At 37.8% G+C, this 19,124-nt stretch overlaps 1 protein-coding gene across 1 annotated transcript in view; it reads right to left on the bottom strand.

The window, feature by feature from the left end:
• Positions 1 to 2,908, bottom strand: part of sema4ba (sema domain, immunoglobulin domain (Ig), transmembrane domain (TM) and short cytoplasmic domain, (semaphorin) 4Ba) — a 72,738-nt gene extending 69,830 nt beyond the window's left edge. The window contains exon 1 of the mRNA XM_073853578.1: positions 2,543 to 2,908. The gene's annotated coding sequence lies outside the window, so the exon portion shown is untranslated. The remainder of the gene's footprint in view (positions 1 to 2,542) is intronic.
• Between the last annotated feature and the right edge of the window lie 16,216 nt (positions 2,909 to 19,124).

The following is a 19,124-nucleotide window of genomic DNA, read 5'->3' as shown; positions in this document are numbered from 1 at the left end:
AATTTTTTTCCCCAGATTTACAAACTTTCAAGGATTTCAAGGACCCGTGTGGGAACCCAGACGGTGTCGAACTGGAAAAACTAAAATCTGTGTAAAGAGCCATTTGTGTTGAATAAAAAACAGCACTGGCTCAGAATGAAATACATTTTATTTTTAGGGAGAACTATTTCTTTAAGACACATCCTCCTTGTGACACATGAATTTGAAACTTTAAACAATTTTAAAATAACAATACATAAACTTTAAGCAACTGAGTGCCGTACTTACTGTACATCTGCTCAGCATCATTAAAAAGACACACAAACTGCTGATCAGGGCAGTGCTGACGCACATATTTGAAACACAATCTATAATACACAGTACATTTGTCTTTTCAGTGGCCTCTGTCCTGGTTTCTACTATAAGATTTTGCATGTCTGTCGTAAGATTTTGCAGTGCGTATTGCAACAGGACAACATAGACTTATAATGGTACATATGGACTCTTACAAGCAGTACAGACACATCAGTACTCCACCAGAGACTCTCTGACCTTGCTTAGCGTTGGGGGACACAGAATCCCATCACACTCAAAATAAAATGCTTGGTTATTTTCAACACAGTTTTGGGTTGTAATTTAACCTATGCTGGGTTGGTTTAAGTAATTGATGGGTCAAATATAAACATTTTCTGAGTTAATTTTACCCAATGGCTAGGTGTGTCCCTTTCTGATCCAACGCTGGGTTAAAAAAACTCTGCATTTTTAGAGTGTATAGTGCATTATTGAACAGAAGCCAATAGAGGATCTGTCTTAAAATCACCTACAGTGCATCAAGCAAACCCTGCCATTTACATCTTTGCTGGGAAGGCGATGTTGTCTTGGACTCAAAGTGTCTATTGAAATCCTTCAAGTGCAACATTACAACTATGTGAAATTTAGATGTGTTTCCTGAGGAAACATGACAGAGTGTCAAAAAAAGGAGGCAACGGCTTCTCTTTTTTTAATCCTAGCTCAGTGTCTGGCGGGGGGAATCAATAAAAGCACTCACTGAGAAAACAGTTTTTTTTTGGGCACCGCATGATACACAGGGCTAATCATTCAGGCAACATTGGCTTCATAGTCATTTCACGTCTCGCTTGTTGGACGAAGCGGATGAAGTTCGGAATGACCAAATTCAAGCTTTATCCTAATTTAAAAAGAGAGGTCTCACTTCAGTTCGCTTCCATCCGACACATTTGATCAATTTATTGACCCGTGGAATATGTGACGGCGAGCAACGCTCACGTATTCCAGCCTCGCAGATAAAGCATGCCGGCTGCAGGAGCCAACCACATCCCGAGTAAACATAACCTTCTCCCCGCTGGGAAATCATAAATTGACCCCCGACAAGCCCACATGGTCTCGTTCCACCAATCACAGCGGGCCATTTTCCACAGGTCTGCAGATTTTACAGATCCTCGTCACAATAGGAAATCTTTACACTGTTTGATTCTGACACTGAGACTAGCCTACTGTTGTATAAAACCCAGAGGATGCTTAACCCATATACTTGTAATCTGCATAAATTTTATAATGTGTCTCATTTCAAGACTACATAATAAGCAAAATGAATGCATAATAAGCAAAGATATTTATATGCACTGTTTAGTAATTACTCAAACTTAGCAAATCAATTATTTATGCAAAATTGACATGATGCAGGCTTCTGCTATTTTCTGTTTCTTATTAAAATCCTCTGGATAAATTAGTCATGACCATGCATGCATGTTGGAGCAGACATATGAAATATTAAAAAAAATCAACAGACAAAGTGCAGGTTTTTACAACAAGCTACCAATTTTTTTATATTTAACACAGTTGGAGACTAACAAGCAATGCTGATATTATGTAGGACTGGCTTCTGACCATAATCTTTTAAGAGATTATCATAAAGAGAAAATAACTGCATGAGCTGCATCAGGGGCTTACCCTGTCCTTGGTGCGAAGCATTGTCCATGTACACACCCATCCCCTACTCATGCATATACATGAAGGAAAATTAATTTACAATTATGTCACATTCATGCTGTTTGTAAAACCCACATATGCACACTAACTAGGCATGCTGTAAATGATAAAAAGAAAATCAATAACTCCACAACCATTTCAGTTGCAAGTTGCACCTGTTCACTTACGAAATAAAATAGACATTCTTACATCAAAGCCACAATGAAGATCAAAATTCAAAGCAAAAGGCTGCAGTCCCGGTGATGTGCTGACCCAGCTATGAGCCAGCACAGGATTTGATCCTTTCCTAACCATGGTAACCAACACCTTACTGAGAGGCACCGTGCGTGCATGTGTGTGCACGGGTGAGAGAGCAGAACTGACAGCGGCAGCCACGGGAAACAAAATTCAATCTATCGCCATGGCACCGGTACTACAGTGACAGCAGGGTTTCTGCAATCAGACCCCATTCAGCTGTGCGCTAGACCCAATGCCCAAGCCCCTGTCCCGGCTGGTTCTCACCTCCGGCTTAAAAAATCTGCAACACATGCCATTCGTCAGGTTCGAAAGAAATTACCTTGGCTGACGAGGGAGAGGATCGTTTCTGCGTGCGGGCGAGTCCCAGCCATCACGGGCAGAAGAGGAACAGTAGCTGTGCAGGGATCCCCAGAGATGCCCAGGGCTGCGGCTAACACGGCACAGCGCATACAAACGCCAGCCACCAGCAGCAGAGGATGGGAGGGTGGGTGAGAGAAAGAGTGAGAGAGGCAAAGAGAAAGGAGAGAGAGAGAGAGAAGGGGGATGAAAAGCAGCTCATTCTGAGGCAGCCAGGCACATTACATCATTGCTTTCCACTCCTGAAGAGGCAGTGCTGGGGAGAGGGGAGAGGAGGCGCTCCCCTTCACACCTTCTGTCTGATAACGTAAGTCTGTTAGGAGAGAACCTGCAGAGGATAAAACACACTAAGCATTATTCTTAAACGGATTATCCTCGGATTCAAACAGATTTTACATGGATCTATTCAGACTTTGTGTTATCAATAATAAAGAGAATTAAAATGACAAGTATAATATTTTAAGCAATTATGTCATATCGTTTTCATGCAATCTGACCCTTGTATACTAGGAAAATTTGTAAAAATATTTTTTATTGTATGCATTACAAACAATTAACATTTTGTTTTTAGACTTTTTGATTGCTTATGCAATGCAGCTTATACATTTCACTTATATGCCAATGATTAGATGCTGAATACATTAAAGGGACATTCAACTTTTTTAAAAATATGCTCATTTTCCAGCTCCCCTAGAGTTAACCATTAGATTTTTACCGTTTTGGAATCCATTCAGCTGATCCCCTGGTCTGGCGCTAGCACTTTTAGCATAGCTTAGCACAATCTATTGAATCTGATTAGACCGTTAGCATTGCGCAAAAAATAACCAAAGAGTTTTGCCAGATTGAGAGTATAGTTCCTAGCCATATCTGCCTAGAAAATCGCAATTTTTTTATTTTATGTTGGTCTTAGTACACAATGTAACTACAGAAGTGTCAAGTTTTAAATAGGAAAAATATCGAAACTCTTTGGTTATTTTTTAGCGCGGTGCTAATGGTCTAATTTAGACTAATCCATCAGATTTAATGGATTGTGCTAAGCTATGCTAAAAGTGGTACCACCAGACCCAGAGATCAGCTGAATGTAGGGGTGTAACGGTACGCAAAAATCAGTTTCGGTTCATTTCCGGTACATTTGTTTACACTTTTTTTAAACACTTTTTATTAAAATATAATATATAAAATATATATAAAATAAAAAAGAATAAATAAAATACTACTGCAAAGTTCTCCACTTAACAACATACTTTTTTACATTATTTTATAACAGTAGGTAACTCTTTTTTAAACTAACAAATTCAATTGCTGAATACATTTAGAGACAGAGCGCAGTTATGCAAATTTGAAAACCACACCCACCGGGGGGAACGCAATCCAACCGTCTCCATTGACTTTGTATTGCGAGAAGCTGCCTCCTTGTCATTTCTGGCTTATAACAAAAAACTGAATAATGCCTAAAAGCTGCTGTGTGACAATATATACAGCTAACAAGCCAAAGAACCCAGAAATAAGTTTTTATAAGCTGTCGAGCCGTAAAACCCAGTCTTTAAGGAGAATAAAGTGGATCGCCTACTACGTTTCCCCCTAGTGGACGCAGTTCTACTAATAGAAGTACTATGAAAATTTGCCTGTATCAGTTTTTGTGTCTTTAAGCGCTTGTTTTTTGGGATCGACAGCTTATAAAAACTTATTTACAGATTAAACTTAAAAACAGAATAATACCTAAAAGCTGCTGTGTGACAAGGTGTACATCTAACACGCAAAAAAAAACAAATACGTTTTTATAAGCTGTCGACTTCAAAAACAAGCGTTTAAAGACACAGAAACAGGCAACTTTACATAGTACTCCTATTAGTAAAACTGCGTCCAATAGGAGGAAACGTAATCGGCGATCCACTTTATTCTCCTTAAAGGCTGGGTTTTACGGCTCGACAGCTTATAAAAACTTATTTCTGGGTTCTTTGGCTTGTTAGCTGTATATATTGTCACACAGCAGCTTTTAGGCATTATTCAGTTTTTTTGTTATAAGCCAGAAATTACAAGGAGGCGGCCTCTCGCAATACAAAGTCAATGGAGACGGTTGGATTGCTTTCCCCCCAGGCGGGCGTGGTTTTCAGGTTATGACGCGCTGCGCTCTGTCTCTATTATCCTACATTTTTGACACCAAAATTTTTTTCTGTTTTGATTTATTTTGGATTTTACAGTATTGAATTGGTTATGTACCATCTCTGTATAAAAAAAATATATTACTGCTCTATGTGTAACTGCATAGCAAGCAACATGATCATATACTTATTATACACTCATATTAAGATGAGTGAGTTACATACATAGCCATCTTTTATCTTTTGCACGTTTCTCCTTATCTTTGCTTTTGTTGCCAATGTAAGCTGTGACTTAAACTAACGAACCCCTCCGCAGCTGAGTAACAGCTGAGTAAGCCCGGGTTACAGCTCTTCTCTATCCCGACCAGCTGATCGCATTGTGACAATGATATGATTGACGTGAGGTGCAGATGAAAAATCTGATCACGCATTCCTTATTCTCGCTGTCACAGAAAGCGCGTCTCATGATTGCGTAGCAATGAAAGACGCGCAACCTCTCACGCCCTTTTGAAAGAACAAAACAGCGTGCTGACATGCGACACATAAGTGGCCCCGTAAACGTTTACATCAATAATTAAATTAATATACAACTATTAAAGTAAATAAAAATCTTTCTGCGGGCCGAATTATGTTATATGTTTGACAGAAGACTTGCACTGAACGCGGAGACTTAATATGTTCATGTGAAAACGTACACAATATATTATGTTCCACCTATGTTCCACACACAAAAGATTGCATTCGGCGCACATGTGCACCGTGTTGAAAGCCCTGTACCGAAACGGTCCGGTACGAATACACGTACCGTTACACTCCTAGTTGAATGGATTCCAAAACGGTAAGAATCAAATGTTTAACTCTAGGGGAGCTGGAGCATATTTTCAAAAAAAAGTGGGATTTCCCCTTAAGGGAAACACCCAGACTATACTATTTTGACAGTAAGCGAACTCCAAAAATGTCACTTGAGCCACCAAGCAACACCCTAGCAACCACCAACAGCACCTACATAGGCTAGGCTGCTAAAAACCATCCACAACATGTTAGTAACTGCAAAGCAATGGCTTGGCAACCATAAGCAGCAAGTTTTGGATTGGAATACAAAACAATATTCTGTCTTCAAAAGCTGAAAATGCAGTTTCTCTTAAATAAAGGCTCAGTTGTAAAGTCTTTATGCCAAAGAGGCTCCAATGATATAGGGCAGCTAAAGGCCACTGAGGGGCCGACGTGGGGTACTGTGGCCACATTTCGAGAGACAGACAGGGTGCCTTCCCAGCACATAGTCTTTCCATCTCCACCCACTACCACACCACTTATGCCTGTAAACCAACACCCACATCACAACAGAGTTTACTGGGACTTGAACTCTTTTTCAACTCTTTTTCAAAGGAAATCGAGGGAACCTTATGTTTGTGCAATACTTACTGTAAGAAAGCATTTGTGTACTGTTTAGCACACTGTCTGCAAATAGCACATGAAGTAAAAAGAAAACCAAAAGCAAAGACTAGTTCAAGACAGTTCAGGAAGAATTTTAAATGTCGGCTTGACAAATCCCTGCCTGAAACAGCTTAAAAGTATTGGTTTAAATGTTACATATATCTTGTATACTTGCATTAATACATAATAAGACAGTTTCATCCCAAGCATAAGCCCACTGACACTGACTATATGTATGCATGTGTTATATCCTCACATACAGAGAGACTGGGGTTTGAGGAACAGCCTGACATAATACCTTTTGCCAGGCAGCAAAAAAACTAAAATGAAATAAAAAGAAAATACAATTTTCTCTCTCAGCTGGAAAAGCCAGACATTGCAGAGCGCACAGCAGACCCCGGCCATTACCTGCAGACTGGAGTCGTGCTTTTAGCCTCCCACCAATCTTCGAACAAAGCAACCCTAAAGTTAAGGACATTTTAAAGAATGACCTACCAAACAAAGCCAAGTCCTCCGTTATTATTCCATTATGTCCATCTCTTTACTCCACACAGATTTCTCAATAGGACTGGAGCACCTTCCCAAAATGTGGTGTTCCCCTCATTCCACGCTGCTTTGTGGTTAGATGGTGACTAATGGCTTTCAGGAAAACAATCATAAGACATGCTGCTGTCTAAATCCGAACACATTCTGTTTTGTTTTGGAGCAGACAGAGCCGAGCGATCCTGATTTATTTACGCTAATTCCACACTTATCAAAAAAGCCATTGATTCATTGCGGGCAAATAGAGCAGCCCTGTTTCTGATGAATGGCCTCCGCTGTCTTTACTGGCACTTGATTTCATAGAAACGATTTTTCTCAATAGCGGCAGCTGTTGGTCAATCGATGGAGGGTCTGAAGAAGAAATCATGGCCTTTTGCTGCAGTGCACTCTTGACTGGGTAAGCAGCAGATGTTATTGCTCAAACTCTCCGAGATAGAGGACGATATTGATATTAAGTGTCCTTTATGGAATGTGGGATGTTATGCATTTGTAGTACAGTCCTATCAGCTTCCAGCAGGCTACAAAACAACCACTCCATGGTCAGTTTTGGCTTGCGGTCTGATAAATTCATCACAGCTCTTGTTTGTTTAGCTGTTGTGCAATTATTGACATACTGTATAATTGAGATATAATTGTACCTCTAAGAGTGCAAAAGTCAGTTGATGTGGGCTTTTTGATAGCCTAATTGTCTTTTTGCGAAGACGGGTCAGCAATTACAAGCTGATGTGCCTTTCAAAACATCAAACCGCTACATAAAACCACATTGTTCAATGTACGCCCAAACACACCAGAACAATAAAGGAACATTGTCCGTTATTGGACTTTATACACGTTTGACAAAGATGGGACCGAATTAATCTTTTGTGAGTCCTTTCGTGTCTTTCAGAGTCCATGAATGACATTCCTGATATGCTATGTTTTGTAGGTTGACTGGAATTCAGAATACTCTACTGTTTTCTACCATGTACAAAATACCTCAGGCAAGATAGACGTTTCGAGAATACAAACAACACAGAGTCGACCTCTAGCTGTGTAGGTTTGTCCTGCCTAAAATCCGTGAGATATTACTGTGAAACAAAGAGCCGAGTGTTTTTCCAGTGTTATGGAAATGCTGATTTCTGCCAGTTTTTTAATTCAGTTCAGGAGTTCACAGCACTTTCGTGACCGAGCACAAGGTGACTGTGGCAAGGAAATTCCCTAAGAAATCTTGGTAAGAACCAAAACTCAAAAAGGAAACACATCCGCTTTCTGGTTGACCTGTGAGGATAAGACACAACATGTTTTATGTGGTTTCAATGGTGACACACAGATTCTAGGAAAAAAGTTGCTAAAGAATAGAAAATCCCACAGATGTTCAGTAACTGACAGAGGATATGATAGGGGGTTATAATGAGTTACAACTAGGGGTGGGCGGAATGACCAAAAATCTATTTCACGGAATGAGTCATTTTATTTCACGGAACGGTATATTCACGGTATAAATGTTTTTCAGTTTATATTGTTTTTTGATTATAAAAATGTACAGAAATTTGCTACTCACTCTAGCTTTTAACAAAATGCTCACCGCAGTTTTAAATTATGAGCAATTAAAAGTTTATAATGTTAAAGTTAAAATGCCCAGAAGATAACAGATTAAGTCTTGATAATACAGAATCTTGTTTATAATTGAGTTATTAATTTTATAGACCAGTGTTTCTCAAACTTTTTCAGCCCAAGGACCACTTTATCTTCCAATTTTTTTCTGAGGACCACCCAACAGAATCCCACTCTAACAATCCCCCCAAAAAACAACAAAATAGGAAGGATAAGCTAAATTTAAGTTTATTATGTAACTGTTTCAAGTCAAAAACTATTTTTTTTTTAAAACAAATGCAATGCTATGTTCAGAAATTATTATATGAATTTTATTTCATTTGAAAAAGTAAATGTGAAATGAGTTACAGCTTAATATGAACAACAAACTGCACACTTAATGTCATTCCAAAGAGCCATTAGTTCAAAACTGAGGTGGTGGGTATATGAAGTCTATGGTTGTAACTATGGTAACAATAAAATACTGAAAAAAAATTCCCCTTAATGTCCAAAATCAATGAAATTACAGGGATTTTACACATGAACAAAAACTAGTACTTTACAAAGCTAATAGATCTGTGGATTTTAGCTGCTTTCAGTTGACGCTTGATCTTTTATTTTGACTCCTCTTTGGTTTAGCCAACCGATCAATTTTTATGTTATTAAAACAGAAAGGCAAGAACTGATATCACAGTTTCGCAAGTGCATTAAAAACCTACTTAAATAAGTGACGATTGTATAAACACTTGCCTAGTTTAGGTCATCTTTTGACGGACCAATGGGGGGGGGGGGGTTTGGCAGACCACTAGTGGTCCGCGGACCACACTTTGAGAATTACTGCTATAGCCTATATGAGAGATGAAGCTCTAGATATTATAAATATGACAGGTGCTATGATGTGATGATCATGAAGTCTGTTTTAGGGTGTATTTACACTTGCCTTGTTTGGTGGGATTGAATCGAACTCAAGTTTGTTTCCCCCCTTCCCCCCAGGTGTGAATACAGCAATCGAACTCTGGTGCGGACCAAACAACATGTTGTGTATATATATATATACATACATACATATACATATACACATATATTGTGATCAAAGTGCCATATAGATTTTTTTAATATATAAAATATATATATATATATATATATATATATATATACGACGATGATTTTGAATACCTTTATTGTAATAGCAGAATAATATGCATATACAGACCATCTAAATCCGCATAATTTAACTTTTCCGCGATTGCGACTTATGCCACAGGGCTGTTGAATGCATTCCACGGGTATTTTTTATACACTAGTATAACTTTTTTTTAAATGCACACATAACCTGTCAAATAACCATCAGAGGAGGTCTTAGCAATGTCTGTGGTAACCGTGGTATATGCGGAATAATTTACTCTTGTCCTTTGAATTATGCATACCCACGGTGTAACAGAATAATTGACAGTAAAATTGAGTTTCAATTCAACAAACCGCCATTATGGTGATCAGTGTTTGCATTTCATCAGCTCATTTGCATTTAAAAGGACACACCCCAAAATGGCACATTTTTGCTCACACCAAAAAAGTGGCAATTGTAGCATGCTATAAAAAATTATCTATATGGTACTTTGATCACAATACTCACGTGTCAGTATTTTCTTGGAAAACCTAATATGCATATAGTATTTAAATCAACAAATAACTGAAACTGTAAACCAGATAGACATTACATCTGTTGAATAACAAAAAATCTCCACTGGATATTATCCCAACTTTAAACCCTTTATAATGATGGTGAAGACATTGTCAGTGGTGAAGGCACGCAGTAGGTGACATTGCCTTTATCTTTTACTTTTAATCTTGGCTCTCTGCCATTGCAAAGGTAAAGCAAACCAACATTCATGCTTGCATTCATGAAGGCCTACTGGCATGTGATTGTAACCTCTCTAAACAACAAATCCTAAAACCTGTGACTTTTCTTCTTCTTCTCTCAACCATGACGTGGGATTTGGTGGGTCGAATTTAAATCCGAACTGTCAAATTCCTTTTACCCCTCGAATGAAATGTCACTCAAACTTGAATGTGCGTTAATGATGCCTACACAACATTTTAAACAACTTAAGTGGGCCGTAAATGTCGGTTAATTGTGAAGTAATTACAAAAATGCACTCGCACAAAGCAAGCCTAGTGTTCTCAGACATGAGGTATGGTGCTGATTGATTATTTTTAGCGGGGACTGTGTGACTACCCTCTTCCCAAAGCATTTCACCAATTACACGGTCAGAGGTCAAAGCGCTGGACCCTTTCGTGTCCATTCAACACTGCCAGGACAAATCAGATAGGCTGACAATCTCACTTTGTGTTCGATGCGCTCTTTAATCTAGGAAAGAGGATGCGGGTTAAAGTTCTGATCTGAGATGATAATATCAGATCTCTGGATATTCGTCATGCAGGAACAGCATCTAACCTTGCGTGCATGAGTTGGAAGCACTTTGCTTGATTTAGATGCCCACTTGAAAAGGGACCAAGGGTCATGAGGTCAAAGACGCGCTATTGTCCTGCATGAGACAGGAATGAGAAAAATGTGATGTGGAGGATAATATGAATTTAAATCTATTTAAAATGTCATATTAAATAAGCAAACTCTCAAAGAATGTTCATTTTGGTTAGAAAATGATGTATGGTCATATCTTGACTCAACCCATTCTCATGACATGCATATAAAAAGGATGCCTTGAAAAATTGTGCAATACATATACGCCAAACTTCAATTTTGCCTGCAAATGATACGCCAGTCCTTCCTGTTCTTTTTGTGTCATATTATGTATTGGTTTTTCTGTTTACCATTGTCCCTTATAGGGTTGGGGTTAGGACAACTTTCTGTTACATAAAATGACATACTACCCCAATTCTAACCCCAACCCTAAGCGACCATGGTTTAAAAAAGACAAAAACATGGAGAAACCTATATTAAATGACATCCTTCCTAACCCAAATCTCAAATCTTACCCCAACCCTAAGTGACCATTTAAAAAAATTCAGAAACGAATACGTAAAACGACACGAAAAGATGCATTGTATTAAATGAATGGTTAGGACTGACGTATCATATGTACGCAAAATTGGAGTTTGGTATATGTATTGCACGACTTTTCACACGGCGTGCTATTTATGCACACGTCATGAGAACGGGTAGCTTGACTGATTGTTAGTTTCCTAAAATATTGTGGTGGACACCAACACTCTTAAAAATAAAGGTGCTCAAAAGGTTTTTCACAGCAATGCCATATAGAGAAACCATTTATACTGTATATACCATGCCATAATAAATTATTCCTTACAATCAAAAGTACAACATTTTGAACAAGCACCTTTTGAGATCTGAAAGGTTCACAGTGTTCCAGTTGTAATGCTCTAATTATCCCAAATAATCACCACAAAATAATAACAAAGACCAAACACACCCTTTCAAAGAATCTTTGCAACCTTTAAGCAGCCTTCTTTCGACTCATTTAAAGTCTCCCTGTAACCAATCATTTTATCACTTAAAACTAATCTTTCAGCATCGTAATAGCATATGCAAAAGTTTTTTCCTGTGACAGTAATTTCTACATGCTTTGAACTGCTTGAATGTAATTACCTCATTAGTATACGCAGATATATGCAAAATAGTCCCCGCCTTTATCTTTTTGTTTGCATAAATAGATGTTAATTTCGGTTGTTTCAAACACATAACTGCTAAGTCCGGTTTCACAATGCATACATGAACAGCAATGATGATGTTAGCTGGTTAGACTATAGCCCCTTTCGCACCACTTAGTTACCGAAAATCAAGTACTGAGGCAATTTCTCGAGTACTAATAGTCGCCAGTATCATTTCCATGGTTGCCTTGACTCTGAAGTGATGGCTCAGTGACGTACCATTCATACTGACGGCTGATCTGAAATCAAGGCAAATGGCGGCGGTAGTTATGGGCGATACAAAAAACATACAGACAGTAATCTGGCCCAAACAATAAGATTTTATCCCTATAATGCACATTTGTAAATAAATTCATACTGTCACCACATCGTCATGTAAATGGCAAAACAGAAATATGATACACACAGAGAGTACTGGATTAGTGGCTGAAATGTGCTCGAGGAGGATTGATGCAAAATAAAGTTGTTAAAGACTAAACTTATCAGTTGTTTGTCTTTTTTTTACCAGCAAGACTCTAATGGATCATTTACTATGGCATAGTAAAGGCATGAAATATACCACTGCATGAATACCTCTGTACTTTGTTGAAAAATTATGACGGATAATTATTACATGTAAACAATGGAGGATATATCAATATTTTTTCTATAACTAAAAAGTGCGCATAGATGTTAAAGGAAGGGTGAATCAAGTACTCAATTTTAACTTGATAATTTGTTATATAAGAGGTCATCATACTTAAATGAACATCCTGCAAGTTTCAGAACTGAAAACGTCAGTGTTACTGAAATATAACAGTTTTTGGCACCAAGCCAGTATTACAACCGAGTGAGGAATTCAGAGAAATATGACGTCAAAGTAGAATTGAAGCACCTCCCCAAAGTCAAATACAATGACCACTTTTGTAGCCCCGCCCAGAGCTTCGCGTGACACACGTGTGTCTCAACCAACAGTAAACATGTCTTTAAAGATTGCCAAATGTAAACAAAATGACTTTTAAATATTTTTTTTTTCTGAGAGACTTTTATTTTGACGCGGTAATCTGTTATGATAGATTAACCATGGAAACGGAGTTTCAGTTTTTGGTTGTGGAAGAACCGTCTATGGGAAGAACACAAACGCTGGATAACGGAGGATCAGAACATAACATTAGGAATGCGTGGTTAAAGGTTGTTTTTGAAAAAGTTCCAGCTCACGTAGGGAGTGTTTGTTTATTTTGTGTACCGCGAATTCATTTGTAAAGTCAAGGCTGGATTTGCAGAGAGACTGTGATTAAAAGCACCACTAATATTGGATCTGACAAAAATGACACAGCGGTATACACAGTAAGTAAGACATTTTACTTTATTTAAGTTACTGCGTTTCACTATTGCTCTGTTAGAAGAGATCGCTTGATATGTCCTGTGGTAACATCCGTGTCTAAACACGTATGTTTGACTGTTTTAATTTACTTAAAACATTAAACGATTAATAAAGGTACAACACTTAACAATACGACTGTAATATAACGATAGAAATATACAAAGTTAGTGATAAAGAAGGACTAATCAGCTGCAATTTAGATTATGATGCCAGTTTACTATGTTGTATACGGTAATTTAGACAAGTTGTGTTTGAAAGGTCAACCCTCAACAAAGCTTTGTTATCATATAACTGTGGTATGTAACGTTACATGTATGTAAGAGCAACCTCACAAGCACAATAGAAATATACAAAGTTATTGATAAGGATTTATCAGCCGCAGTTTAGATTCTGATGCGCGCTTACTGTGTTGTATACGGTACTTTAGTCACATCGATTTTAATGCTTTGTTTCTACTTTACTATACGTATTGTCATTTATGTGTATCATCTTTAGCACCCAGAATCTTTTATGGCTCAAACATATATGTGTTCGGCTGCTATTTTTACACATTAATGTTTTTTAAACATTTCCCCACATGTAATGACGAGGAATGAAGCTGTCCAATCATAGCACTGGGCGTTTACGTCTAGGTCTTCAATGCAGCCCGCCCCTTCAAACGAACCATTTCTCCAGACAGCCACTAATCCATGTTACAAACTAGCGTATTACTTATTGCTTTTGATGTTTTGGTATGTAAAAACCACGCGAACATCATAAGTAGACATCAGACAACAGTATAAAACAATAAAATCGACAAATTCACCACCCCTTTAAACGCCTGGACGAGCAGTTGACTTCTGATTAATAATACAGGTATGTGCTATTAGAAAGGTCAGTATTACTGTTCATAGTGGAATAACTTCAAGAAGTGCTCAGATATCAGATTCTGTATGATAAGTGTCATGATCGGAGCTGTGTTGTTGTTGTGTACATGCATGTTATCCGATGTAAACAGCAAAAAAGAGCAAATCTTCGATGACAACAGGTGCAAATCGAAGCTAAGAAAAGAACACATTTATGTATTGTGTACGTTTATGTTTTGTAACATGTTCGAGAAGCAAGCTTTAAAAAAAAATCTGACCAATAAACATACACTTACATCACCAATAGTTTGCATTGTGCTGGCTAGACCCTACTCCGGATTTGTTCCTAGAAAAGTGCGGTCCTGTACTAAAATCGTCTAAAAAAGTTCCTGAGATGCGAACACGCTAAAAAGCCGATATTCTCACAAATAGTTCTGGTACTATACTGTAGTACCGGAACTATTTGTGGGACTACCCGCTTTTTAGCGTGTTCATACTGTATATAATAGGGATGCACCGATATGGAAATTTTGGCCGATACCGATAACTCTTCATATTTGGGGGCCGATAACATATATACACATATATATATATATATATATATATATATATATATATATATATATATATATATATATATATATATATATATATATATATATATATATATATAGGCCGATAAATATTCGTATTATTTTCACAATGAAAAACTCCCAGTCTGCGGACTTCTTGTCTTTGCGTTAGACTGGCATACTCTTCTTAAGCCCGCAACACGTGTCATCTTCGTGCTATGTCACAAAAAGCACCAATCAAAACTCCACATGGCCAGCAATGAGCACGTGAAGTGGTTCAACAAACCAACATAATCCATCATTTATCGGCTTTCATTTATCAGCCTAATTTTGCTATCAGACCGATAACCAATAATATTAAAAATAAGCAGTTATCGGCCGATAACGATATGTCGGCCGATATATCGTGCATCTCTAGTATATAAGAAAGCTCTCGCGGTGAGAAAGGCCCTTATTACACACTGCATGTAGGTTCAGCACGTGTAAGTTCAAATGTGATGATGTGATTGGTTATGTGTGTGTGATGTAGCAAACCTGGGCGATTTCAAACCACGTGAATGAGATGTCTTTGGAAAACTCAAATATTATGGGTTAAATACTTACTGTAGCAATTGTGTTGAATGATGAATTTGCATATGGTTTGTTTTAAATCATAATAAAAAACACCACATAGACATATAAACAACAATAAAAACTTAATTTTCACCACAGTGGGACTTTAACCATCTTTGTTTTTATCATACATTTAATGTCTCTTAGCTTCATTAGCATCATCTCTTATGGTTTGTGTGATTCAAAAATAAGGAATTAAAAATACATATAAATCAATTAGTCTGAGGTTATGAATTACTGAGAATAAGGAGCACTGTATTTTTTTTCCAGTTAATTGTTTCCTCAAGAGAGCTGTTGGTGGTGCCCCACAGAAAACTTTAAGACAATTCTAATAAAAAACATATTACATTTAGAAACTATTTGCAGGCACTATGGGAAATAAAGCTATAGTTTTCTAGCTGAGTTATTAACCATCACTTACTGCAGTTAAAGAAACAGCTTGGCTTTGTAAACATGTACTGTATTATACATTACTTCTATCAGATATTATATCACACAGCTGTTATGTAAAGCTGCTTTACTTGTTTATCCAATCCGACTGACTGAACAAATGTGACCCTAAATTATTCAATAATTTCAACACATTACTTAAATCAAGATAAACTAAGTGTTCTTGTCAAAACCGCTGCAAGATGCCATTTAAGAGCAATGAGAGAAATTCATCTGAAACTCGTCGTCTTAAATTATTTAACATACTCTCTTAGATGTTACAGTAGCTATTTTTTAGTCAAAAGTTATGGCTCTCACAGCAGGTAGCACCATATCAACATTGGGGTTATGTTCCCAGGACCTAAACAGCAGGGATAACTGTTGATCCAAAACTATTTGACATTCAACATTACGTAAATACAGAAGATGTTGTCATATAGAGTTATACGTCATAGACACTGTTATTAAGATTAATTCAGTCTATGTCGCTGGTGAAATTTTGTGATGCAAGATTTTGTAATGTTTTCCAGAAAGGCACTGCTAAAAGTCCAACTTTGCTTGAAGGTTATGTAATTAGCATGCAAAGCAAGGCCAGCGTGAGTGCTATATGGAGGAGTGGAGCCATATCACTTGATTGTAAGATTTTCAGCTATCCAATGAAATGACAGGGGTTGGACCTTAATGACTTAAGAAGTAGATTAAATTACAAATAATCAAGTTTCACTCTGTACCACGAGAGCCATTTGTCTTTGATTGCTGTGCCATGAAGAAGGGATGGGTCATCGATGCCTGCTAGTCTGCAGCAACACACATTTTCGAATTTCAATGCATTTAGAAAGAAAACTTTCATCATCTTTTCTCAAAAACACTTTACATTTTTTACTCTTTCAACAATTTTTTTTGCCATATGGTGCATTTCATATCATATGTATGATTATCTTATGTTTTGGTTCAGTAATTTCACTTTAATGGCAATGGAAAGGATATTATAAACTCACCTAAAGGATTATTAGGTACACCTTTTCAATTTCTCATTAATGCAATTATCTAATCAACCAATCACATGGCAGTTGCTTCAATGCATTTAGGGGTGTTGTCCTGGTCAAGACAATCTCCTGAACTCCAAACTGAATGTCAGAATGGGAAAGAAATGTGATTTAAGGAATTTTGAGCGTGGCATTGTTGTTGGGGCCAGACGGGGCGGTCTGAGTATTTTTAACAATCTGCTCAGTTACTGGGATTTTCACACACAACCGTTTCTAGGGTTTACAAAGAATGGTGTGAAAAGGCAAAAACATCCAGTATGCAGCAGTCCTGTGGGCGAAAATGCCTTGTTGATGCTAGAGGTCAGATGAGAATGGGCCGACTGATTCAAGCTGATAGAAGAGCAACTTTGACGGAAATAACCACTCGTTACAACCGAGGTATGCAGCAAAGCATTTGAAAAGCCACAACACACACAACCTTGAGGCAGATGGGCTACAACAGCAAAAGACCCCACCGGGTACCACTCATCTCCACTACAAATAGGAAAAAGAGGCTACAATTTGCACAAGCTCACCAAAATATGGACAGTTGAAGACTGAAAAATGTTGCCTGGTCGGATGAGTGTCGATTTCTGTTGAGACATGCAGATGGTAGAGTCAGAATTTGGAGTAAACAAAATGAGAACATGGATCCATCATGCCTTGTTACCACTGTGCAGGCTGGTGGTGGGGATGTAATGATGTGGGGGATGTTTTCTTGGCACACTTTAGGCCCCTTAGTGCCAATTGGGCATTGTTTAAATGCCACGGCCTACCTAAACATTGTTTCTGACCATGTCCATCCCTTTGTGACCACCATGTACCCATCCTCTGATGGCTACTTCCAGCAGGATAATGCACCATGTCACAAAGCTCGAATCATTTCAAATTGGTTTCTTGAACATGACAATGTGTTCACTGTACTAAAATGGCCCCCACAGTCACCAGATCTCAATCCAATAGAGCATCTTTGGGATGTGGTGGAACGGGAGCTTCGTGCACTGGATCTGCATCCCACAAATCTCCATCAACTGCAAGATGCTATCCTATCAATATGGGCCAACATTTCTAAAGAAAGCTTTCAGCACCTTGTTAAATCAATGCCACGTACAATAAATGCAGTTCTGAAGGGGAAACACAGTTTTAGTATGGTGTTCCTAATAATCCTTTAGGTGAGTGAATATCCATATTTTCACAAATTTCACTTTAGTCATTTCATTAGTATTGAACAGAACCCTGTAAGTGCATGCAAGCTACAAATAATCCACTTCTCTGGACAAGACATAGTAAACATTTGGAAAAAAATTATTAAAGATGCAACTAGAATAGAAACATTGCAAATGATGAAAGTTAGAATTTACATCTAAAGAAACTGAACCACACATTATCATATAATTTATATCAAATTTTATAAAAGGTTTGTCTTTGAAATCTCCTCCCTATCTGGTATGTTACGCCCACTTTTGAGTCCAATCAATATCCTACGGATAAAATCCATTCTGGCCCTTGCTTTCATCTTTATATCCTGTTTCACTCTGATATACATCAGATTACAGAGATGAAATGGGTTGTAAACACCATTTCATGTTGATATTAACATCTCAATGTTGAGACAGACTTTTTTTCTTTATGTTGAACCAATTTTACAAAAAAATTGTTGAATAACTACGACGGCCATTCTACATTTAAAAAAGCTGTAATAAGTATGCGAATAGAAAATTATTTTGGGGTTCAACCAATAAACAGTGTACTACATAAAGGATGAACTCAAAACATACTTCAAGGACAAAGCCTTCCAACCTAAGCTCTTACTCAACAATGACATATCTAGTTCCTTATAAAAGAGCAGCGCACATTTTGACAAACTACGTAGTGCTGTGATCTTCACCTTGAATATCATTCGCTTTTGTGTCCTTGAGGGGTTCCCCTTAAATTCTCTTACAGTATGCTGAGCAATGCAGAGGGTGACCACCGATCTCATGTTTCACTACCTGTCCTGCCATCCCCCCATCCCTTGTTCTCTTTCATGCACCGTGGTGGTGTACTGTTCCATGTTACCTTGGCAACGCAGTTATGTTCTGCTCTCCATTCAGCCAGCGTTCTCTTGTCCTGGAAGGCAAAAGCCCTCTGCTTGCCCTCCTGTCATCCACACCAAAAACTCACATTTGGGCGGCTCCATCAAAGCCCTGTTTAAACTTTATGGGGTGGTTTACAGGACAGGAATTAGCTTAAACCAGAACTAGACCTTGGTTTAATTAGGAAATATAACTGGTTTTAACAAACATGCCTTACTAAAAAAAAAATACTTGTGTGCATTTGTATTTTAAGATATGTCAGTGTAAGTTGTTTTCAGTTTG

Source organism: Misgurnus anguillicaudatus, chromosome 15, assembly GCF_027580225.2.
Source record: "Misgurnus anguillicaudatus chromosome 15, ASM2758022v2, whole genome shotgun sequence".
Taxonomy (NCBI): domain Eukaryota; kingdom Metazoa; phylum Chordata; class Actinopteri; order Cypriniformes; family Cobitidae; genus Misgurnus; species Misgurnus anguillicaudatus.
This window is presented reverse-complemented; position numbering and strand designations above follow the sequence as displayed.